Source organism: Pongo pygmaeus, chromosome 10 (assembly GCF_028885625.2).
Source record: "Pongo pygmaeus isolate AG05252 chromosome 10, NHGRI_mPonPyg2-v2.0_pri, whole genome shotgun sequence".
NCBI lineage: Eukaryota > Metazoa > Chordata > Mammalia > Primates > Hominidae > Pongo > Pongo pygmaeus.
The window spans coordinates 3,762,443-3,786,850 of NC_072383.2; the positions used below are offsets into that span (position 1 = coordinate 3,762,443).

General features: G+C 47.1%; 1 protein-coding gene across 5 annotated transcripts in view; it reads right to left on the minus strand.

Annotated features, from left to right (window-relative positions):
• The window catches only part of CRACR2A (calcium release activated channel regulator 2A), a 142,955-nt gene extending 119,215 nt beyond the window's left edge, over nucleotides 1-23,740 (minus strand). For 3 of the 5 annotated variants that reach the window (XM_054445472.1, XM_054445471.1, XM_054445469.1), the window contains exons 1-2: nucleotides 23,589-23,740; nucleotides 3,839-4,107 (exon numbers count right to left, since the gene is read on the minus strand). The gene's annotated coding sequence lies outside the window, so the exon portion shown is untranslated. Of the gene's footprint in view, nucleotides 1-3,838; nucleotides 4,108-23,073; nucleotides 23,294-23,588 lie in introns of those variants that run through there. The other 2 variants (XM_054445470.1, XM_054445468.1) reach the window with 2 other exon arrangements.
• Nucleotides 23,741-24,408: the final 668 nt, after the last annotated feature.

A 24,408-nucleotide genomic window follows, 5' to 3' on the forward strand; every position in this document is an offset into this window, starting at 1 on the left:
AGGCACCAGGCTTATCACTCACACCGAGCGCAGTGCATTCAGAAGGTGCTCAATACATGTTCTCAGATTGAAAGAGCAAAAGGGCAGGGGAGCCAATTCCACTCTATGAAATGGGAAAAGCTGTCAAGGAACAGCCGTCATGTTAGTTAGGAGACCACAGACGGCACTGTCACCCACCTTTTTTGCAGCATGTAGCCATCTCACCCATTTTCAGAGCTGCTCTTATCTTTGTCATGACTGTCATCTCCACAGCATCAGTAATGACAAACTTAGAAGGTGAGAGGCTTAACTGTAAACCACACCTTATTTAAAAAGACTTTGGGGCCGGGTGAGCTGGCTTATGCATGTAGTCCCAACACTTTGGGAGGACAAGGCAGGCAGGTCACGAGGTCAAGAGAGCGAGACCATCCTGGCCAACATGGTGAAACCCCATCTCTACTAAAAATACAAAAATTAGCTGGATGTGATGGTGCGCACCTGTAGTCCCAGCTACCCCGGAGGCTGAGGCAGGAGAATCACCTGAACCCGGGAGGCAGAGGTTGTGGTGAGCCAAAATTGCATCACTGCATTCCAGCCTGGGTGACAGAGCGAGACTCCATCTCAAGAAAAAAAAAAAAACACTTTGGAAGCAGCGTGATAGATTGGCTAAAATGTCAGGTTCTAGTGACAGAAAAACCTGGGTTCTGATCCTAGTTCTTCTGTGTACGAGTTATGAGTCTTGGTGAAGCCACTTCACTCTGCTACTGTTTCCTTGTCTGGAAAAGGGAGCTAGTGCTACCACTGCCTTGGGGGGTCTGATGAGATAATCCATGTAATGGAACAACACTTCTGACTGTCTTATATTTCATTTTTATTGCTGGTCTCCATGCAGTTACTCAGACAGTGCGCAAAAGCAGGAAGAGAGCAGAGTTCTTTCCCTTCCACTTTTCAGCTCCTGAGATGAAAGCCTGGACGTAGCAAGGCAGGGGCTGCAATCTCAAGCATACAGAAGAGTAACAGAAATGGGCCGAGTGCTCAGGAGCCGATGAAGCAGAATCGCTTTCATATCGAGTCTGCCCTCCTCCCTCTGCTGGAAAAAGACAGCCTCCTTGGTTTTCAGTTTCCCCCTTGAAGAGACATGAGTACATGAGTGATTTCCCTTCCTCCTTAATACTCTATGAGAGAAACAGCACAATGTTGCTAGATGCCAGTCAATGCTCAGGCTAAACACAAGAGAGTCAGCAAGAGGTGGTGGGGAAGATGCCAGGCGGGGCAGGGAGGTCTCTTTAAAAGGACAGCTGCTACCCAACCCAACCAGTTGTCCACATACTAGAACCAAGTGTTTCCCAGTTCTGTTGATTATTCAAAGATTTTTCAGAATTTTTAAATGTTACACGCGTTCAGGGTCAACATGAAATGGCAGGTCTATTCCGTGCAGTGTTTCCTGTAATATTAACAGCAAATGACTAAAAACAACCCGTGTTCATCAGTAGGGGATTGCTGAATTATGGTAAATCCATACAATGGGATACTATGCCCCTGTAAAAAAAGAATGAGGAAGCTCTCCACATACGGATACGGAAAGATCACCAAGATAAACTGAGTGAAAAAGGCAAGGTTAAAAATAGTGTGTAGAGTCTGCTATAATTACGTAAGAAGTAGAGGGATGAGGCAGATATGTATCTGTACTGACTTTTATCTGCAAAAGAAATCCTGGAAGGTTGTATAGGAAACCAATAAAAGTGGTTACAGGGGAGGGGCAGGGCAGGACTGGCCAATGGAGGCAGGGATAAGATTTCACCAAATACCTTTCTATAGCGCTTTAATTTTTGAACCACACAAATGTATTTCTTATTTGAAAAATAATACAGAAACACTGTGTACACCAGCTACTGGGAAGAAAACACATCTACAGGCTATGAAAGCCTGCAGGCTTCTGGGTTGCACCTTCACATTAAGGGCTCCAAAACTGGAGAGGCAGAAAAGTTGGCAGCATTGGGTCCAAGCTTTACTAGGTTTGGAGACAAGTAGGTTGTTCAGTATCTGGTGTCTGGAACTCTCTCTGGGTTGCCTGGCAATAAGCTAGTTGGGCCCAGCAGCCTCCGCCGCCTCTAGGGGGAAAGTGATGTACTCCCAGCCTCTCTGGGAGAGACTGCTCCAAAACTCAACTTCCCAGGAAACTGAGGAGCTCCAGGGTCACCAGGTGCTGGGCAGATAGAATTTCCTGGCATTCCTCGAAGTTAAGGCTGCCTGGAACCCCAGTGATGTGTTCCCCCAGTCAAGGCTCTGTCCCACTTGTCCCATACAAAGGAGAGCGATAGGTGAGTGCAGTTCCTCCTCTGGAGCACAGCATCCAATGTGTCCAGCTGGGCCCCAGCTCAGCACACCTCCCTAGGGAATGCTGAGAACAGAGGACATGCTCCCCTGATGACACTGCTGCCAGTCACTTTCAGGCAGCACCACAGAACACCATTCATATTCACCCCGGCCCTTTGTATGTCCCTAGTCTTGTCACTGTGAATGAGCTCACTTAGTGTAGCAGCTTGAACTGTGATCTCCACATCAAAGTCCTAACCCCCAGTACCTCAGAATGTGACCTTCTTTGGAAACGGGGTTGCTGAAGATGTAATGAGTTAAGATGAGGTCATACTGGAGTAGGGTGGTTCCTAATATGGCTGATGTCCTTATAAAAATGGGAACATTGGAAACACATACACACAGGGAGAATGCCATGTGATGATAAAGGCAGGGATTGGAGTGACGCAGCTGCAAGCCAAGGAAGACCAAAGTCGGCCGGCAAATTATCAGAAGCCAGAGCGAGGCAAGGAGGGGCCTCATATATACCACAGAGGGATCAGGCCCTGCTGATACCTTGGTTGTAGACCTCTAGCCTCTAGAACTGGGAGACCTGACATTTCTGTTAATCATCCAGTTGGTGGCACTTTGTTAAGGCAGCCCTAGGAAACTCATACACTCAGCAACCTCAGGCCAACTCGGGTGGCAAAAGTACCTGCCACCGCTCCTTCTCAGCAGGTGCCCAACAGATACTGGTGACAACACTGCTCCCATGAATGAAGATTCTAGGACCTGGCCTGGTCAAGTTTATTGTGTCGGAATACATCAAATACTCAACCAATAAACAGTGGCTGAGTACCCAACCTTGTGAAGAATGCAAAAGAAATAAAATATTCCATTACTACCCTCAAAGAGTTGACAATCTGATTGAAGATTCAAGGAAGACACATGTAATAATGGCCAAATTAGTATTATCTTCCCACAGCCCTCACCCACGACCAGCAGATGCCACAGAAGTCACTCTTAACTAAATTGCACTGTGCTCCCAGCTGGATTCAACCTTCTACTGCATCTCATTTCGCTGCTCCCTGCATGTGTCTGGAAGAACTGCTTTTCCAGCTCTTCGGGACATTCTTTAGGATGTCAGGCTATTAGACAATTTCTAGAAGCTGTTGCCACTGCTCCTGGCATGGAGCCCACACTTCTTGCCCACTGTGGACACCCACTCCTGGCCAGAATTGTCTGCCACCCCCGGTGAAGCTGCTCCCATCAGTTTCTTATGAGCGCTTTTGTCCCAGTCAGAGAAGCAGACCCTGCGGGATGTTGAGCCTATTCTGCAGCTGTCAAGGAATCTGACAAGCAAAAAACATGAGATCCAGGTGGTTTGAGAGTCCACTTTGCTAAGCTGACAGTTTTCAAGCCAGGGGCAGGCTACAGAAAATCAGAGACCCTCGGCAGAAACGCTGTTTTCTTATCCTCATTCAGAACATTTGTTTGTTTGGCCCAGCCTTCTCACAGGCGGCTGCTCCCAGTACCCCCTGAATCCAGGAACTCCGATTCTTACCATCAGCAAGACTCCTGTGCAGCCACACGCCTGGCAGGAGAGGAGGAAGCACACCTGTGTTGAATTCTCCTGGCACTCCTGCTGAATCCCAGCGCTCTGGATCTGGCTCCTGCAGGGGTTTTTTTGTGCTAAGGGCCCAGTGGAGGCTCTGGCTGGGCTCATGGAGGAAGAGTGGCAAGTTGCTGGCGCCCCACCCTTGCCAAACAGCCCAACAGCCCTAGGTGGCTCCGTGCCAGCCTCCTGAAGGGCAGCTGTGGTCAGGGCATGACCTGTGGGTAGAACAGAGAGAGGAAAGGGTTCCTCGCTTTGACTTCAAGCAATTCATTTTAGATTATCTGGGTTGGGCTTTGAGGCAGACACTGTGGCTTGCTGAAGCAGCATCCATTTATCCTTTCCTCCTTTCTAGCAGAACTCCAGTTCTGTACACTCAGGACAGTGACCTCCTCCCCAGCTCAGAGGCCTCATCCAGCCAAAACAATGCAAGCTTCTTGCCAGTGGATAGGTTGGGGTGGACTCTACTACGTCTCTGGTTGTTAAGACATGAGAGGAGCCCTGCTAGGGGTGCTCGGGGAAGTGTTTTCCTGGCTCTTTTCCTCTGCTGGATGCTGTGCCATCTAATGTGTTGACTAGAACTTCCGCAGCCACTTTGTGACCATGAGGAGGAAGCCTGAGGCAGAACAGAAAGAATGAATCCGGGCCCTTGAAGACATTGTTGACCACCGGATCAGACAACACCAATGTCACCCTTCCTCCAGACTTCTTATTACACGTGCAATAAATATCCTTGTTTAAATCCATCGAGTTGTGGGTTTTTGCTACTCATAGCTAAGATTATCCGAGGTGATGTGCACTGAGATGTTCCTGAGACCACAAGACCACATTCTTGAATCCAATCCCACTGTCCTAACCACAACATTCCCAAACTTTCAGGACACACACACACACACACACACAAACACACACACACACACTTTTCTCTCCACCTTTTCTTGGTATTCAGTCCTTTTCCTGGACTGGACACATTCTGCTATATTTTCTTTCTTTTTTTTTTTTTTTTTGAGATGGAGTCTCACTCTGTCGCCCAGGCTGGAGTGCAGTAGCGTGATCTCTGCTCACTGCAAGCTCCACCTCCCGGGTTCACGCCATTCTCCTGCCTCAGCCTCCCAAGTAGCTGGGACTATAGGCGCCCGCCACCACGCCCAGCTAATTTTTTTTTTAATATTTTTAGTAGAGACGGGGTTTCACCGTGTTAGCCAGGATGGTCTCGATCTCCTGACCTCATGATCTGCCCGCCTCAGCCTCCCAAAGTGCTGGGATTACAGGCGTGAGCCACCCCACCCAGCCTGTATTTTCAATAAATTCTGCAACATATGCCAATTCCATCATTTAATTAAGAAACATTTTTTACCCCCACTGATGTACCAGACACTTTGCTGGGCTCCCAGGACTCAAAATTGAAGTCAGGGACTAAACACTGAAAATGGCAAGGAAGTTCCTCAAAAAACTAAGAATAGAACTAGCATATGATCCAACAATCCCACTTCTAGGTATATGTCTGAAGGAAACACGATCAGTAGCTCAAAGTCATCTCTGCACTCCCGTGTTCACAGCAGCAGTATTCACAATCACCAAGACATGGAAACAACCTAAGTGTCCCTCAACAGATGAATGGATAAAGAAACTGTGGGGAGAGTGTGTGTGTGTGTGTGTGTGTGTGTGTGTGTGCATATACATAATAGAATATAATTTATCCATAAAAAGAAGGAAACCCTACCATTTGCGACAACAGGGGTGAACCTCGAACCTTGAGGGCATTATGCTAAGTGAGGTAAGCCAGACAGAGAAAGGCAAATTTATGATCTCACTTATATGTGGAATCTAAAACAATTGAACTCAGAGAAACAGAGAGTAGAATGGTGGTTGCAAGGGGCTGTAGGTGGGGAGAGAGGGGAAATGTTGATCCAAGGGTACAAAATTGCAGTTATAATGTGGATAAGCGGATAAGTTCTAGAGATCTAACGTACAGCATGATGACTTAATACTGTATTGTATACTTGAAATTTGCTAAGAGGGTAGATTTTAAATGCTCCTACCACATACACAAAAATGGTAACTAGGTGGGGTGATGAATGTATTAACTAACTTTATAAAAAATTTTTTCTCTTTGAATTCTATGTTAACCAACTTGATTGGGGTATCATTTCGTAATACACACATATATCAAATCATCATGTTGTACACCTTAAATTTATAGAATTTTATCTTTCAGTTACACCTCAATAAAGCTGGAAGAAAATGAAGCCTTGCGGAGATAGAGCAAGTGAGCCCCATTCCTGGAAAAGAGTTGAGTGCAGGGAGGCAGAGGCTGGGACGGGGTGCACGCAGGCCTGTGTGAGCACAAAGAAGGGTGCAGGGAGATCTGGGGCTGGGAGAGTGTTAGCAAAATGCTCCTCAGAAAAGAAATGAATTCTTGAAGGGAGACAAGAAAACTGCAAGCAATAAAGAGAGGGAGGCAGACATTCACAACCAATTATGTAAATAATAATAAAATAACAACCAACAATCGTGGCAACTAACAGTTCCTGACACTTACAATGGCCCAGGCAGTGTTTGAAAGTTTTCTGGGTACTAACCCATTTAATCCTCCTCCAAAGCCTGTAAGGTAGTTCAAGGATTAGCCCCATTTTACGGATAAGTAAACTGAGGCATGGAGAGGTTAAGTGATACAGGAAGTGGGTAGCAGAGGCAGGACTTGGACCCAGGCAGTGGAGCTCTGAGGCTCGCATGCTTTATAGGCTACACTGGTGGTTCTCACAGTGGCCGCCAGGAAAGAAGCCCCCGCAGTCCCTGGAAACTTGTTACCAATTCAGATCTTGGGCCTCATCTCAGACCCACAGAGTTAGAACCTCCGCAGATGAGGCCCAGCATGCCATGTTTTTGCAGCAGGCCTTCCTTGTGATTCTGATGTTGGAGAACCCTGCTTGACACTATAAGCCTGTACTGAGAAGGGATGGCATGCTCAGAGGACCATGAATGCTGCAAAGAGAACCAAAAGCCAGAGGGAAAGACAAGTAAGCTGTGAAGAAGCCCATCAGGAGAATGGGCTTTACTGTATGGGCATGAGGAAGAAAGGTGTGGGGTGAGGCAGGAAGGTGGCTTGATTGGGCTTTGTTCTCTGTGACAAGCTCTCTGGCATGAGTGCTAGTAATAGACTAGATGGGAAAGAAGATGGAAGGAGGGGGCCAAGGTAAGAGGCTGATGCTATGACCCCAATAAGTACAGCAGGGGCTGCACCAGGGTGGTGGCAGTGCAGAGAGAGGAGGGATAGGGACAGATTCAAGAGACAGAGTGTGATGACAGCTGAACATGGGTACTAAGCTGGCAGAGGTATCTAGGATGACTCCATGACATCTAGCTTCAGAGGTTAGGTAGATGGCTGACATTATTTAGCCAGATTGGAAATTCTACAGGAAGAACAAGCTTGGCAAGGAAGAGAATTAGTTCCACTTGGAAATGTTAAGCTTGAGGCTTCCATAGGACATCGGGGTGGAGGCATTTAGGATGCAGTGAGACAAAGATCTGGTGCGCAGGAGTGGGGACAGGGCTAGACATGTAGGTGTGGGATTTGCCAGTTGAAATATATGAGGGTTGAAGCCACAGACATGATGAAGGCTGCTCACAGACTGTGCAGAGGGAGCAGAAAAAACTGAGGGCTGGAATCACGCAGGACACTAACATTTAAGGGACACTCAGAGCACATCAGCCAAGGAGGCTCAGAAGCAGTGCTTAGAGAGAAAGCAAAGGAAATAATGTCTCAAAACCAAAGGATGAGAAAAGATGGAGAACGTTTAACGAACTAGAGGTTGACAGCAGGTTCAAATGTTGTAGACATGTCAGACATTCCAGAGAAGAAACCCTGGACTTATCAATGAGGAGGCCACGGGTGAACTCAGTAATAGCAGTCCCAGTGGAAGGATGGAAGCAGAAGCCAGATTCATTCACAGATGCATTCTCCAATAAGCAACAGCTACCATGTGCCAGGCTTTTGTGCTTTGTGCTGGGATAGGGTGATGAACTCAGCCCTTACCAGGTAGTGGATAGGGAAGAAAGTGGACAGAAATTACAACAATGATTACAGGATCACAGCTGGGGTAAATGCTCTGATGAAGACATGAAGACATACAAAGGGCTTGCTATAGGGAGCCCAAAGCAACAAGACCAACACAGAAGACGAAAGGAAATTACATTTCTGTTGGGTCCACGGGATGAATAGGAGCAACCCCAGGAAAGGTGGGTGGGAAGTGTGTTAAGGAGGGAGGACAGCGGGCATAAATACCCTCAGGTAGAACAAGCTTTTTGTGTGTTCAAGAAATAGAAGGAAACCCGGGTGGCTAGAACAATCCTAATGTGGAAGACAGTGGTAGGAGATGAGGCTGAAGAGTAGGACTTGATGGGCCAGGTTAGAGATTTGGGACTTTATCCCAACAAGCCAGAGGAAATCATTAAAGTTAAAATCTAAAAGGTTGGGAGAGACATGATCTGATCTGCATTTTTAAAAAGACGACTTTGGCTGCTTGTGGGGAATGAAATTGGAAGAAGGGGGATATGGAGTGGATACACGGAGGCTGGTTGGGGGAATCACTACAGCCCAGGCAAGAGATGGCAACATCTTGGACCAGGGCGATGGCAGCAGAAGTAGGCGCAGGTGAAGAGATTCTAGAGCTATTCAGAGGTGGAATCAAGAGGACTAGGTGGCCAATGGGATGTAGTAAGTGGGGGGAAGGAGCAGTTGAGGCCAGCATGGACTCTGTGGTCCCATCTACATCTATTCTCGGATACTCCCACAAGGCCACTGGGATGGAAGAACACATATCCTTTGAATTCCAAGGCATCAAGTCCTACTGGCTTTTGTAGGGCTCAGATCAGAACTAGAGGACAAGTCCTACCAAGGCTTCCTCTCCTAAAGGAGCCTCTCATTGATAAAATGATGTCTTCTAAATAGGCCTCCTCAAAATCTCCTCACCTTGTTTGGTGACACTCTTTCTGGTGTCATGTCCTGTGGGGTGGGGTGCCAGGCTGGCCAAGCCCCATGGTGAGTGGCTTCTAATCACAACACCCTATGCACTCTTCAGGGCATTCATAAAGTGCATTCAGTACATGTGGGCAATTCTAGGCTCCTAATGCCAATCTCCATCTGATCAGTTTTCCCTCTCCTAATTTTGTCAATTTTCCAACAACATGCTAGATTTCTATTTTCATCATTATGGCAGGCTAAGTACCTAGATGGACCTTGCCACTAGAAACTACTAAAAAGTCTTATATAATTTTTTTTTTAATTTCCAAAAGCATTGATGGATTGACAAGAAAGGAAGGAATTCACTGGCCAGGGGCTTCTTTAGATAATATATATCCAGATGCTGACTATAAAAATGACTGTAATGTATTCAAAGAAGTTAAAGCCAAGCTTGAAGATTATGTGCAGGAGACAAAAAGTCATGAGGAATAACCAAGAAGTTCTGAAGAATGAACCAAAGATAATGTTTAGAAATAAAAAAATAAATAATTGAAATTTCAAACTGTGGATAGACTTAAGAGCAGATTAGATACAGTTTGAGAAAGAGACAGTAAACTGGAAGCTGGGTCAATAATAAATTAACCAAAATACAGCACAAAAAGACAAAGACACTGAAAATATGAAGGAGAACTTAGACATGAAAAAGAGTCTAACATACATCTGTTTGGAGTTTCAGAAGGAGGAAGAGAATATTTAAACAGGTAATGACTAAGAATTTTCTAAAGTGATGAAAGATACCAAGACACATATTCAAGAATCCCAAGAAGAATAAATAAAAAGAAATCCATAAGCAGACACATGTCAGTGAGGTTTTAGACCACCAAAGACAAAGAGAGTGTCTTAAAAGCAGCACAGAGAAGAGAAATTACCTTCAAGGGATTAACAGTTAGACAGGTTATTTCTCATCAGTGACAAACAAGACAGAAGGCAGTGGTAAAATACTTTCAACATGCTAAAAGTGGGTGACTGTCTTCTGAGAATTCTATACTTAAAAAGATATCCTTTAAGAACAAGAGAAATAAAGATATTATCTGACAAAAAAAAAAAAAAACCTGGGAGTCGGCCACATGGAGACTCTCACTGAACATGAAAATTTTAAAAGATGGACATCAAACAGAAAAAGACAGAATCTAGGTGAAAGATCTGAGATTAAGGAAGAAATGAAAAACAAAGAAACTGAAAATGGATTTTCTCAGTGTGTTGTTGAAAAAATTACAGATTGGTAGTCAGACATGCTTATACTGGGATCTTGCTGCCATCTCTTGCTATCTGAGAAACTTAAATCAAATTACTTAATCTCTCAGAGTCTTGATTTCTTCATCTTAAAAATTCATCTAACAGTGTCACTTATACGAGCATTTTTTTGAGGAATAAATGAGCAAATACCTACGAATGCTCCCAGCATAGCTTCTGTATCTGGAAGGTGTAAAATAAATGTTAATTTCTTATCCCTTTTAAAATTAATGAATACATTTTAAAAATAAGACATTGCTAGCAACAAAGAATGACTCCCTTTGCTTCAGTTCTAAGATAAAATTCTGGCACTGTTTCAAATTGTACAAATATGAACTGGTGCTCAGCAGTTATTTTCATCTTTCCAGTATCAAGCCTAAGATATTTTGAACAAAATATTTATGATCTCTTTATTTAAGAAATACTGGCCGGGCGTGGTGGCTCATGCCTGTAATCCCAGCACTTTGGGAGGCCGAGGCGGGCAGATCACGAAGTCAGGAGATTGAGACCAGCCTGGTCAACACGGTGAAACCCCGTTTCTACTAAAAATACAAAAATTAGCCAGACGTAGTGCTGTGCACCTGTAATCCCAGCTACTCAGGAGGCTGAGGCAGGAGAATCGCTTGAACCAGGGAGTTGGAGGTTGCAGTGAACCGAGATCACACCACAGCACTCCAGCCTGGCGACAGAGTGACTCCGTCTCAAAAAAAAAAAAAAAAAAATTATTGCATGCGTACACACAAGCCCCAGGGATATACCCCAGATTCTAGATGAACTCACAGTTTTAAAATAATTTGTGGTCACAGTGTTATGAGGTTATAAAATAGATGCTGGTCCATCCGTAGTGCAAAACGACATATCCTGCCCATTCTCTTTCCTCACATCCTTGCCCAGGGCTCTCCTTTCAACTAGGAGATGGGGACACACAAATGATCCCTCTGCAACTTCTGCTACCCCATCCCCCATGCTGGAGAATCCCCAGCTTCTTCCATGACCCTACTCTCAGTTTGATTAGGGAATGAAAAAGGAGAGGAAAGCTAAAGTTAATAAAAGGTAGCTAAGAAAAGTTAGCTTATTCTTTTTTAGGGTCTCTGCCCAATTTTTATTTGGCAACACTTCAGGCGAAACAGATAAAGTCAGAGTGAATCTTTCCTGGATGGTGTCAAGGAAACAAAAAGCACTGGTCCTGAAGTTCTAAGTTCTACGTCCTGGGGTGGTGTCCTTACTCGGCATTTGCAACTTACATGTCCTTGGTCAAGCCACTTAACCCCTCCTATTTTATTTATGAGACAATAATTATATCATATTTGTAGAGCATTTTACAATGTATTAAGTGCCTCCACAGTCATAATTTTATTTAATATGCTTAGCCAAGTGTATAATACTCAGTACTCATACCTTACTGCATTGCTGTACACATTTGAAAGCAGAGTCTGTGGGTTGCTGTGTGAATTGCAAACATCTTCATCAACAGAGAGATCATCTCCGTGTACATAATTTAACCCATTATGGTTATTGAGTGGGCTCTGCAGTCAAGTGCCTGGATTTGAATTCTGGTTTTACACTTACTAGCCATGTGACCTCGAGCAAGTTGCTTAGCTACTTTATAAGCCTCAGTTTCCTCACCTTTAAGTTAAGGAAAATAATAATTGTACTAGCTTATAGGGCAGAGCTTTGCACATGGTGGGCTCTCAGTGAGAGGTGACTTGAATTTATACCAAGTTGAGTCGGCAGCTATCTGACCACACATATGTACTCAAAAACACCCACCCTCCTTCTTCCTTTCTTCTCCATGGTTGCCTCCACCCTCTACATCCCTAGGCAAATATTTGCAAAAGGAGGGCAGAAGCTCCAGATAGCAGGACACACCCAGAATGACTTTCTTAAAAGTAACAAAGCCTCATTTTTCCATTTTCCATTTTCTGTAGGCTTTAGTTCCCACTCTGTTTCAGGGGGATCGCCATGCTGTTTTGGTTGGAAACATAGCCCAGACTTCCGAGGGTCCCAGTCAGCCTGGACCCCTTCCTACTTCCTCCTGAGGGTCTTGATGTGACAGGCTGGAGAGTTCCGGACTATGGGGCACCGGCTGAGCCTCAATCACCTAACTGAATTGTGCAGTTCACCTGTTTGATAAAAATCACTGATGACCGAGCCAACGCTAAATGGATCTATTATAATGATATAAGAAGCAAAGGTTAATTTCAGCCAAACTGATGAATGAATGGAAAATACTTTGCTGCACAAAAATAAGCAACCTCTATTTAAAAGGCTTTGTGTTCATAAAGGACTTCCATATTTTCACTGTTTAATTCCATCCTTATAAATTCCCTAAGGAACATGAAGGGCAGCTCTTTTATAGATGAGGCAACTGAGGCCCACAGAGAGCGAGTGGCGAAGCTGAGCATAAAACACGCTCTTCCTCCCTCACACCCGATGCTGCAGCCTAGCACAGCTTCCCCACCTGAGCTTTCTGACTTTCCTGTCTGCCCACTTCCAGCTTCTGTGGACCAGGTCCTAAAGGAACAGCATTAGGGGTCACATCACATTGGCATTTGCATTCAGAATGGGACAGGGCAGGAGGATAGGAGACATGGCTTAGTTGCTCAAATTACATCTTAGTCCACAAAAAGAAAACACACCCTCAAGAGCTCCAATTAGGCCCAATCAGCCTGGAGTTCACAGGCTAACTGCCTGCAGCAATGAAGTGGGCGCACGTGTCCTCTCAGTGAGGGCAAGACAGTCACCCGTGACTGTCACACTGCTAGTTAACATTTCTCTCCAAAGCACCTCTGAGACAGCCCAGCCATTTCACAGGTTGCAGACAGAGGCTGTGTGGCTGCTGGGGTTGAATGCACATGTGAGGCTGGGACAGGGAGGGCTGGACTAACCACTGTTACCCAGGTCTAGGACATGGCCAAATTGTGAACAGCTGCCTTTGGCTCTATAACCGGACTGAAAAGAAATCAGGCAGCAGGCATGAAAGAATTCAATAGTGGGCCTGTTGGTGAAAGAGTTACCATCTGGGCATCGCTCATTCTGTTTTGGTTGGCTTCTCCTGGTGGATAACTGTATAAGGAGAGGGTGAGTCTCTGAGGGTGGTCCCATCTTCTTCCACTCTATAGCTCTCTGGCACCTTCTACAGGGTTCCGAATACCATCTCCATCCTAATGGGACACAGTCCACGTCATACATGCCCAAATCCGTGCTGATTCTAGAAACCATCCAGAGCACATGCAGAGGCAGGGCCAGCTGTGCTAGGTTCTATTTGACAACATCCCCGTCTAGATGAAGGAGGAAGGATCAAAAAGTCCAGAACTGAATCCTGGCTCCCTGCTGGGAGAAATCTCACTTCCTTCTAGATTATAAACTAGTCAGTGAAGGCCAGCAGGAGGAGAGTGTGACTCTTACAAATATTGGTAGGCACATTCTACAGCCTGGCCAGAACGTCACTGGTTTAATTTCCATAAGAATGGCCCTCAGACACTGTCTATTAAGATGGACAGAAGGACACTCATGGAACAGTCCTCCCAGGACTTCCTGCCACCACTTACCTGCTGAATTCTACCATCTTTGAAGACAAAGCTCAGTTCCCACCTACTTGGCTAGGGTTTCTTTCTAGAGCACATTCATTCTGTCCCATCTCCTTGGCAAAAGTTATACATGCTATCTGGGGAGGTCAGCTCTTTCTGCACTTGTGTCTGGTCAAAAGAAATATTGTGTCCCTTTTTCTTTTTCCTAGTACAAAGCACTTCATACAGTAGGTGTTCAACAAGTACATATTAATCCATTTTATTTTTTGTTTTATTGGCATTAAATCACTACAATGTAACCCCTAAAGTGTCAGAAAATTCAGATGTGGTGTGTGTTATAGACTAACTGCTCTTGAGTGCAAATTAGAACTTTTCATTCTATTTCAAACTTCTGTAAGTAGGGCTTGTACATTTTTTAAAAAAATACGTTTAGTTTGCGATCAGTGACTATGTAATGGAAGCCGAGTAATTTTTCTTTTTTCATTGACACTCATTTTACCTGGCAGTTCCTTTTTGTGTCTCTGGTTCTGGTTCAAGCTGCAGTTCAATGTACTAAAATTGCATTCCTTAAAAAGAAGTACTACAACAGACTTTTGAACTGGCCTTTTCCATCCCTATATCTCTGGATGACCTGTGCCTGGGGCAGCTCACCTGGTATGGATTCGGCAGCTTCTGGCTCCCATTTTACAGGCGTGTGGAGAGAGTTCTGTTATGAAGCAGACCCTGCAACCCAAGGGGTCGGCCCTTTGTAGGAAGCCAGTCAGGCACAGGGGGATCAACAGCCTGGGGGAGGTGTCCATGGTGCAGGTATCTATACCAGGACTAGGTGTCTGGTGTGAACCCACACAAGTTGTTGAACCTGTCTGAGCCTCAGTTTCCTCAACTGTAAAAAGGACATGGTAAGACCTATATCAGAAAATGCCTGGCACATGGCAGGCATTTGACAAATTATCTTATTATGAAGCATGCGGCCCATGCAGAAGTTTGTTGAATGCCTTGCTGTTTCCCCAGCTGACTTCATTCCCAGAGTTAAGCCACATCAGAACCCTGTGCCCCAAAGAAAGTTCAACCCAAAAATCTGAGTTCTGAGACACACAGTAGGGGCTTGCAGTTCATGGGGAGGGTAATGATGAGCAATAGGAAATGTGCCAGAGGGCACGTCACAGAAGATGCGTCAGATGCCAGAAAGAATGCTCGCTGGGGAAATAGCAAATACACTCTGTAGTATTTGTGGCCAGGACAACCATGGCCTAGGAACAAACTGTGTCCTGAGTAAATGCAGGATCAAGCTGTGATGAGATACCAAGAGGGGACAGAAAAGCAAAACAGATCATGACCAAGAACAGGAGCTGAGACAGTGGCCAAACCCCTGCTAGCCAGAGAACGTGCACCAATTCTCCGCCTTGGGAGGAATCCACGGTCAAAGCTAAACTCACACTTTTACACTATGTGTGTAATTAGTTGAAAAGCTTAATTTAACAGTTTGGTAAATTCCATTAGCAGTTTATCTGTGGTATGTAATGAAGCTATTTTTAAGTGAGTCCTTTTTGGCTAAAGGCCCCAGTGAAGAATCCTAATGGAACATGGTTCACATAATACAAACCCAGATCTGTGCAGATTCTAGAAACCTTCTCGAGTAGACACTAATGTGCCCAGGCAGGGAAGCTGTGCTTGACTCTGTACAATGACACCCCTGTCTAGATGAAGCAGGAAGAATCAGAGAGTCCAGAATCGAGTCCCAGCTCTGAAATTACACCACCTCGGGTATGTTACTTACATCTGTGGTGCTCACTTTCCTCACCTGGAAAGGGTGGGTGATCACACTACCTTATAGGACCCTGGGGAGAAATAGACAAGGTTCTGTACAAAGTACTTAGCCCACAGGAGGGCAGTCTTACAGAAGCGCTTTTGATTGAAGCAGATAAATTTTTAAACCCAAACAAACAGAAAGGAATAAGAGAGAAACGGCAGGAGAAAGATTACCCAAGTTGACAGGACATCTGATGATGAGGACATTGTGCAGAGAGGGAACTGAGACAGTATCACTGTACGACTTCCTGGAGCCACAGTTAAAACCAAACCTTCTCAAACCCTATCAGTTTGAGAAGAAGAAACAATTCGCAATGTGAATATACTTACTGCCACTGCGCAGTATACTTAAAATGGTTAAAATGATACATTTTATGTTATGTATATTTTATCACAATGAAACAGTGAAGATCCAAAAACAAACAAACAAAAAACCCTAAACCTCAACTCTCTGTCCACTGAAGACAGTATAATAAAAATAACATAAAGAGTTGGATGGCCTTCCCTCTGAGGGATTCTGTAGGGAAGGCAGCGTCCATGAACCCAGATGCCACACCAAAGGCCTTGTGAGTCAAGATCTCCATCCTGTGGATGATCTGTATCCGGGGTGTCTATTCAATCCAAACTCCCAGAAGACCCAAAAACCAAAAAGCCACCGCAGGCCATGGCACCACTGAAACATCTAGAGGTTCTCCTGCTGAACAATGTGTTATTCCTGATGGTATCTCCCCAATGGCAATTTCTGACCATGATTCAGATGACACTACCCACAGAAATGAACTTCCAAGAACTCCTCCTCCCTCACTCCCACCGTGTCCTCCTCTGGGGATGGTGGTGCTGCTGCTATCTTGCTCAGAAAACTTGCCTTGGGAAGAAAGCCTCTAAAATTTCAGCCCTGCTCAGGTTAAGAAATAGTAGCTTTGGGAAAGGAGCGGTGGCTCACACCTGTAATCCCAGCACTTTGGGAGGCCAAGGTGGGCAGATCATTTGAGGTCGGGAGTTTGAGACCATCTTGGCCAAGATGGAGAAACCCTGTCTCTACTAAAAATACAAAAATTAGCCAGGCGTGGTGGTGCGTGCCTGTAATCCCAGCTACTTGGGAGGCTGAGGCAGGAGAATCGCTTGAACCCAGGAGGTGTAGGTAGGTTGCAGTGAGCCAAGATCATGCCATTGCACTCCAGCCTGGGCAACAAGAACAAAACTTCGTCTCAAAATAAATAAATAAATAAATAAATAAAGGAAAGAAAAGAGAAGAGAAAAGAAAAAAGAAATAGTATCTTTGACAAACCATCTCCTTCCCCACAGAAAAACAAAACCTGGCTGAAGGCAGGAAGTGTCTCTCTGGCAAGTGTCTCTCATCTCCCTCCCCCTGACCTCCCTGACCCCATTCATGTCTTCAGAAGGGCATGGCCCTGTCGAGGGGGTGAAGGGCTGTTCCTGTGCCTCAGGGCCCTGCACTATAAATGCTTCCTAGCCTGGGCTGTACTTCTGGGTTCAGCTCAAATCCTACCTCCTCTCTAAAGCCATGAGAAATATACTTTACTTACTTGCCTATAAACACTAACATCATTGGTTATTTTTTGTATCATCTCCTGCCATGAGCTAAATTATATCCCCCTGACAATTCATATGTTGAAGCCCTAACTCTCAATGTGACGGTATTTGGAGGTGAGGACTTTAGAAGGTGATTAGGTTTAGATGAGGTCATGAGGGTGGGGCCCTCATGATGGGATTAGTGCCCTTATAAGAAGAGACACCAAAGAGCTCTCTCTCTCTCTCTCCCCCATCTCTCTCTCTTCCCTCTTCCCTGCCCTTCTCCCTCCACCCTCCCTCTCCCTTCTTCCTCTCCCATTCTCTCCCTCTCCGTGCCATGTGAGGACACAAAAAGAAAGTGGCTTTCTGCATGCCAAGAAGAGAACCTTCACCCACCAAACTGGCACCATGATCTTAGACTTCCAGCCTCCAGAACTGTGAGAAAATAAATTTCGGTTGTCCAAGCCACTCAGTCTGTGATATTTTGTTCTGTCCGCCAGAAAAAAGACATCCCCTCAAAGGAGTATGTATGCCTGCTACAGGGACCCCCCTCTCTTCTTAGACCAGACCTCCTGCAGGACCCTTTGCTGGCACAGCAGGGACTTAGCATGCATGCAAGCTAATTAGGTGAGAGACTCTGCCTCTGCCTTCTGGAGAATTTCAATCCAAGACAAGCACAACAAGTTGTGAAGGACCAACAAGGGGAGGAGTACATCTCAACAAGTTGGTTGAGAAGGACCAACAAGGGGAGGAGTACACCCTTAGCATGGAACTCAACCACAAGCTCTCAAAACAGGTAATGTCACCATGACCCAGGGGATCACCTGTGCATGGACCACATGCTTCCTCACATCCCTTAATTCACCTGACATGGATCAACAGGTAACTCCTGTATTCTCACTTCAACAAAGAGAAAAGAAACTCAGGTTTAGAGGGCTAATCCCAAAGACACATGACTGGTTAGAGTCAGAACCCAGGCTCTGCACTAAGCATGCAGAGGCGGCAGGCTGTGGAATGCTTGAGGACTTGGCCCTAGAGCCAGACTGCCTGGGTTCAAATCCCAGCTCGGCCTCTTATCAGTTGTGTGACCCTGGAAAAGTTACTCAGCCTCTTGAAACAGATGAGGAAGATGGCTTCCTCATTTGTAAAATGGGAAGAATGATGATAACAGTGCCTATTTCATAAAACTGTTACACAGATGAGTTCATTTATGCCAAACTCTCAGCCATGCCCGGTGTATTTCTGTGCATCAACCTTGAGGTGCAGTGGAAAGAGAGTCCCTGGAGTTCCGTCTTTGGTCAAGGTGAGTCTGCGAGAAGTTGGCCTCCCTCCCGCATCAGCACCAATCCAACCCTCTATCCCAGTGGGTAAGGTACGTGGTTATGTGCAGTGGACAATGTGGCAAAGCTCCATCTATTTACCAAGAGAACTCTGACAGACTGCAAATCCCAGAGCTCAATGCTGAGCAATCTGTAAAGTAAATAAAGTGAAAATAAACCAATCACCCAGGTAATAGGAGATTTCCCTCTTGTCTGCACTGGTAATTGGGTCATTGTAGCCAACCTCCCACATCCCCTGGTGCTGCTGTGAGTTAAAAAGGGAGTAAAGGAAGCTGTCTGGCCAGCTGAGTGCAGGTTCCGGGAGGAGGGCAGCCACACCCGCTGGTTCCAGCTTCTCCTGGTGCACCTGTAGCACGTGTGCTACGTCTCACCCTTCTCACCTTTCCTGTAACTAAGCCCAGAAGGGCACAGAGTTCCACAGGCTCAGGGGTACACTATGAGCACAGGGCTGGGTGTTAAGCCTATCCAACCTCACTGCTGGAACTTGCTTGGGTAAAACACGGTTTCCACTTTCCCACAAGTTCTCAGGCCCAGCCTCACGTTTTCCCACCCCCAGGCAGAGCAGCTCTATTGTGTGAATAAGGGATCTTCAGCACAGATGGGGTAGGGACAGAGGTCCTTGGAATCTGAACCACAGGGGAAGCTTGCCTGCTCCTACCTCCCTGCATCTTCTAGAAACACCTGGAGCATCACCTAGAGTCAGACTCCACCCACCATGGAGCCTGCTGCCCCATAAATGCCTTTCTTGGCCAGCCCCATCCGGGATGTGTCAACAAAAAGACAAGGGAAGAAAGTGTCCCTCTGGCATTCTGAGAAAGCCAGGGCTGGGAGCCAAAACACACTGACAAGGGGGATACACTGTCTCCTGAAGAATCTGTCACAAAAGAAAATTCTATAGCCCTCAAGCTGGAAGAGGCCCTGGAGATAACTTTGTCATCACAGGGTGCCACCCTCTAGTTGCCCCAGGCAGAGGAGGTCCTAGAGGAACCTGTCTCTAACATTGAACTTCAAGAGATCCTTCCTGTATCTAACTCAGCCTTCAGGGAAAGGGCAGAGCAGTTACAAGGCAAGGATGACTGAGAACTCCAAGACCTGAGGCCAAGACTCAGCACTGTGTACAAGGTGTGGAGCCTGTAGAGGACAAACCTGACTGAGGGTTGTCCTCCCCCTCGCCTCAGCCTGCCTGCAAATTTGTTTATGTCATCTGGATGATGTCATACTAACTTGACCAGTTGGAGCAGCTGTGAGGGGAAATAGACCACAAAGGTCCCTCTGCTGAGTCCTGTGAGGGGAAGGGGGTGTCTTTGTGTGGATGCTGTTGGTGAGTAGAGAGCCAATGGAGCATAACGCTTACAGTGCAGGCTCTGAAATAGCCAAGCTGCCTGAGTTCAAATCCTGCCTCTACCATGTATTGGCTATGTGACCGTAGACATGATACTGTGCCTCTCTCTTCCTCAGTTAACTTTTCTATAAAATGGGCATGATGGCAGTGCCTAGCCAATTGGGTTGTAGTGAGGCTTCCATAAGGGAATACATGAACAGCCCCTGGGCCATGCCTGGCACTTTCTTTGCATTGCTGTTGTGAAGGTGACCAGTTTGCCTAGGACATCCTGGTTATGCTTGTGGTCCCAGCATTGCTATGAATATTCCCCCTTTCACTCCCAGCAGTGCCCGAGGTTGGATGATGTATTATAAGAGTGACTCCCTTCGGCTTCTTCATGTCCACCTGGTTATCTCCCTGCTTCATGCTGCCTCTGAGTACTGGGGAGCCAGGTTCCCAAAATATAGGTCCCCAAAGTAGGTTCTGCCCATGCCATTGAGGTGTCCGCTCCACAAACTCAGCTTTTCCTCTTTTCCTTTTTCTCTGCACTTCGTCTCTCCTCCTTCCTTGATCCTTACAGCCATCCTCTCCTTTCCTGCTTCCCTGTGCATGCCTTAGGATTCTGCCGGTGCACACAGGTACCATCGGGCTTTATTGGGACCTCCCGCTGACCCTGTACTTGGACGGAACCCCTTATGGCTCTAACTAAACTGTGCCTTATCAAATTTCTCTCAGAGGAAAGGAAGCAATTTGAAAAAGCAAAGAAATGACCAATAGATGGATGAGTGGAACAATGTGCTGGTTTTTGCTGTTGCTGTTGTTGTTGTTGTTGTTGCTGTTTCTTTGTGTGTGTGTGTGTGTGTGTGTTGTGTTGGTAGGAACAAAAAGTGTACCAGTTTGAAATGGTCCATCGAATGCTAGACCTGTCTATAAAATTGTCCCCAGGGCTATTTTTTTTTTTATTTTTATTTTTGAGACAGAGAGTATCGCTCTTGTCACTCAGGCTAGAGTGCAATGGCGCAATCTCAGCTCACTGCAACCTCCGCCTCCTGGGTTCAACCAATTCTCCTGCTTGGCCTCCTGAATAGCTGGGATTACAGGTACCTGCCACCATGCCCAGCTAATTTTTGTATTTTTAGTAGAAATGAGGTTTTGCCATGTTGGCCAGGCTGGTCTTGAACTTCTGACCTCAGGTGATCCACCCGCCTCGGCCTCCAAAGTGATAGGATTTCAGGTGTGAGCCACCACGCCTGGCCCCCAGGGCTATTTTATAGGAAACCCTGGAGGCTCCTCTGCAAGACAGCGGCCTCCCTGTATGTCAGTGGAGAAAGCAAAACCTCTGGAGCCCAAGGGCCTGGACCTATTTCTGCCACTCACTAACAGCTGACAAAGGACCATGATCTTGCAAAGACTCAGTTTCTCCATCCATAAAATAGGGCAGACTTGTCTCTAGAACACCGTGATTCTATGACATTGTAAGAGGCCCTGGACCTGCTCTTAGGATCCTGAATTCTGCAATATTCTGCAATATTTGGCAATTACATCTTTTAGCTCTTCTCTAGGGGAAACATAGGCCTTCCTTGGAAAATATAAAATCTGAACTAATTCTCACCTAAGGAATCATGGCAAGTGCCTGAGTCCTCTGTGCATTGCAACAGAATAGACACTATTTTGTGTGGAAGAAAAGCAAGAGAGAGATGTGAACTTAGCGGGTGATTAGCCAGTCCCTGAGGAATCCCTCACTAGCTCTCCCCCAGCCTAGCTTCTCTCAGCTGCATTGCCAGTACCCAGGCAGCCTGCAGATTCAACCCTCCCTCCCCACAACAGGTTCAGCAAACCATTGCGACAAGGAGCCCCAAGGCAGAATGGATGGCTACTGCAGCCACTGTCCCAGTGCTGGGGTCTGCCTTCTGCAGGCTCACCACAGGCTGACGCATCTCCAATCACCCCCCACACCTGGGGTTCCATCTCTATCAGTGGCATCACCAGCCACTCCAACTCTGGAATCCAAATCGCCATCATCTTGGTCTCTTCTGCTCTAGTCCCTGACATTTATTCAGTTGCCAGATTACATCTGCTCCACTGTTCTCTGGGTTAAAATCCCCATCCCACCACTTATTTTCTGTATGACCTTGGATAAACCACTTAACCTCTCTCTCAGTTTCCTCCTCTACAATATGGAACAATCATAGCAATCTCCTCATGAGGTTGTCAGGAGGATTAAATGAGATTAAACATGAAAATCTCCTACCACAGGCCCTGGCACATAGCAGATGACTTTTCCCCCACCCCCAAGCCTTTTAGCCCCTTCCTGTCTATTCCCACCAGCCCTGTTCAACCCCTCATGGTGACTGCAATGGGCTTCTTCCCAGGTTCTCTTCCCACAGCTTCCTCCACTGCAATACATCCCATACCCAGCTGCAGATGACATGTTCTTCAAATCCAGCTCCAGGAACATCAATTCCCTTCTTAGAAACCATCAAAATATCCCTAGGCTTAATAATGAAGTTTCTAGACTCGTAACACTCCAAGCCTCTGCCATCTCTCCCAGGCAGCACTCCTCACTGGATTGTCCACTACATTATTCCTTGCTCGTCAGGTACATCCCACCTTCCCCAAGATGCCCAGACCCAGCCTCCTATTCAAGGCCCGGCCTCAGTGCCACATCCAGGATGCCCTCTGCAAGTCACTCCTTCCAGAAGTAACCTCCCTCCTCCAAACTCCCTCTACACGCTTTATAGTATAGAACGGAGAGGTGACAGGGCCTCGGAATCCATACATGAAGCCTCTCACTTATCACTCAAAAACTGTGCATAAAGTAGCTCTTATGGGCAAATACTAGACCATGAGGTTGTGCATGTTAATTTCACCTGAAAAGGGGCATGAACCTTGGACCCTCCAACAAAAATGCTGATTCCATGTGGAGCTAGCTGCCCTGATTTCATATCCCTATGTGCACATCCTTGATAAAAAGACTCTTCGGTACAAGTTGCTTTCTTCCAGAGACAAGGAACCCATCACCTCAGGAGTTAGGTTCTTCCTCCTGACCCTCTGACCACTCTGGGGAGTCCCACGGATTGGCCCTTTCTGTCCTCTTGAGTCACACAGAACGAATTCCTTTGAGACTCCTGGTGTCCTCCACAGAGCCAAACAGGGCAGGTTCCCAAGCACGCTGTGTAAACAGATAAATGAACTCCGAGGGCTTTCCCACGTGGCAGGGTACATTCGCTGCATCCCGTGCCTGCATGGGTGCACAGACACACAGTCGCACACACACACACACGGACACACACACACGGACAGAGTCAGCACAAGGCCTCTGAGCCACACAGCCAGACCAGCACACGCTGGGGCCAGGGCGGAAGCCAAGCCCCAGCAGCCGCCCACTTCCTGACCTCCTTCCTTTGCTCTGGGAGGTTCTCTCTCTGTGTCTTTCTGGCCGTCTGTCTCGGTTCTTTGTTTCTAGGCATGGCAGCAGCTGTGGATGCTGCCTGCGTGCCCCGGGCTCCTAGTAGCACTGAACAGCAAGGTAGGAGTTTTGGTTCTTAGACTTGAGACCTTGGGCAAGTCACTGGACCATTCTGAGCCTCAGTTTCCCCATCTGTGAAATGAAGAGGCTGGATGAGGCTGGAGGGTTCCTAAGGTCCCTTCCTGACCAAAACCCTAGTGCTTCTCGGCTCTCCTCCAGTCCCGTTACCGAGTGACAGGGAGGGGAGCAAGGGCCAGGCCAGGCCTGGGGATGGCAGGGGAGCCAGCTGTTCCCACCCAAGGGCACACAGCCTCCATCCAGGCCCTCTGCGAATTCCATGTGCTGCACACACGCGCTCACACTTCGCAGCCGGAGAAGCAGGCAGGAAGCGCCGCCCCCCGGCTGCCCCGGGCGCCCACCCTCAACCTTCCTCCACATTACCTTGGGCGTGTAGGCTTCCCGTGGACCTGCCCGCGCCGCCCGCTGGGCTCTCAGCCGTCAAGCAGCCGCCTGCTCCGCCCGACTCTTTCCGCTCCGATCCGCGCAGGCTGGACCAGCCTCCCCAGCGGAGCTGAGCGGGAAGCGGCGCCCCCTGGGCGCCCTCCGGGACGTGCGCGCGCCAAGCGGTGGGGTCCGGGCCTGCAGGCGCGACCTGAGACTGCCGGGGAGCCTGGGTGGCGGGGGCGGGGCCGCTGCCGACTTAGCCTGCCTGCCTGGTCGGGCTTCCTGGGTCCCTCTGCTCCCTAGGCCCCCTAGGCCCCTTGCCCCGATTCAGGTTCCCAAGGTGGGGCATCAGTCCGGCCCTTGCTGGCTCACTGGAGAGATGGTGTCTGGGAGTGCACCCCCGAAAACCCGGCAACAGCCCGGCGTCACTCCAGCTGTTATCTCTGGGAATAGAAACTAAAGGGGATTCTTCTTCTTTATACTTTTCTGACTCTGCTATATATTCTACTGTGGGCATGAATCGTTAAAAACAAAACAAAACAAAACACCAAAAACCCAATACATATTTGTTAATAAAGCACTAAGTAAATCTTCAAAGGCCTCCCAAGGTATTCAGGCTGCAGGATAACCTCTCAGCCTAGCGCACAAGCCAGGGCCCACCGTGCCCACTCTGGCCACAACCTAATTTTCCAGCCTCACACTCTCTCCCTCACACACACACAACACTTTTGCTCTGGACACACTGGCTGTTGCCAAACACCAGCTGTTCCTCATGGCTGCTGGGAGTTCTTTTTGCCTGGAACACCCTCCCCTTTCA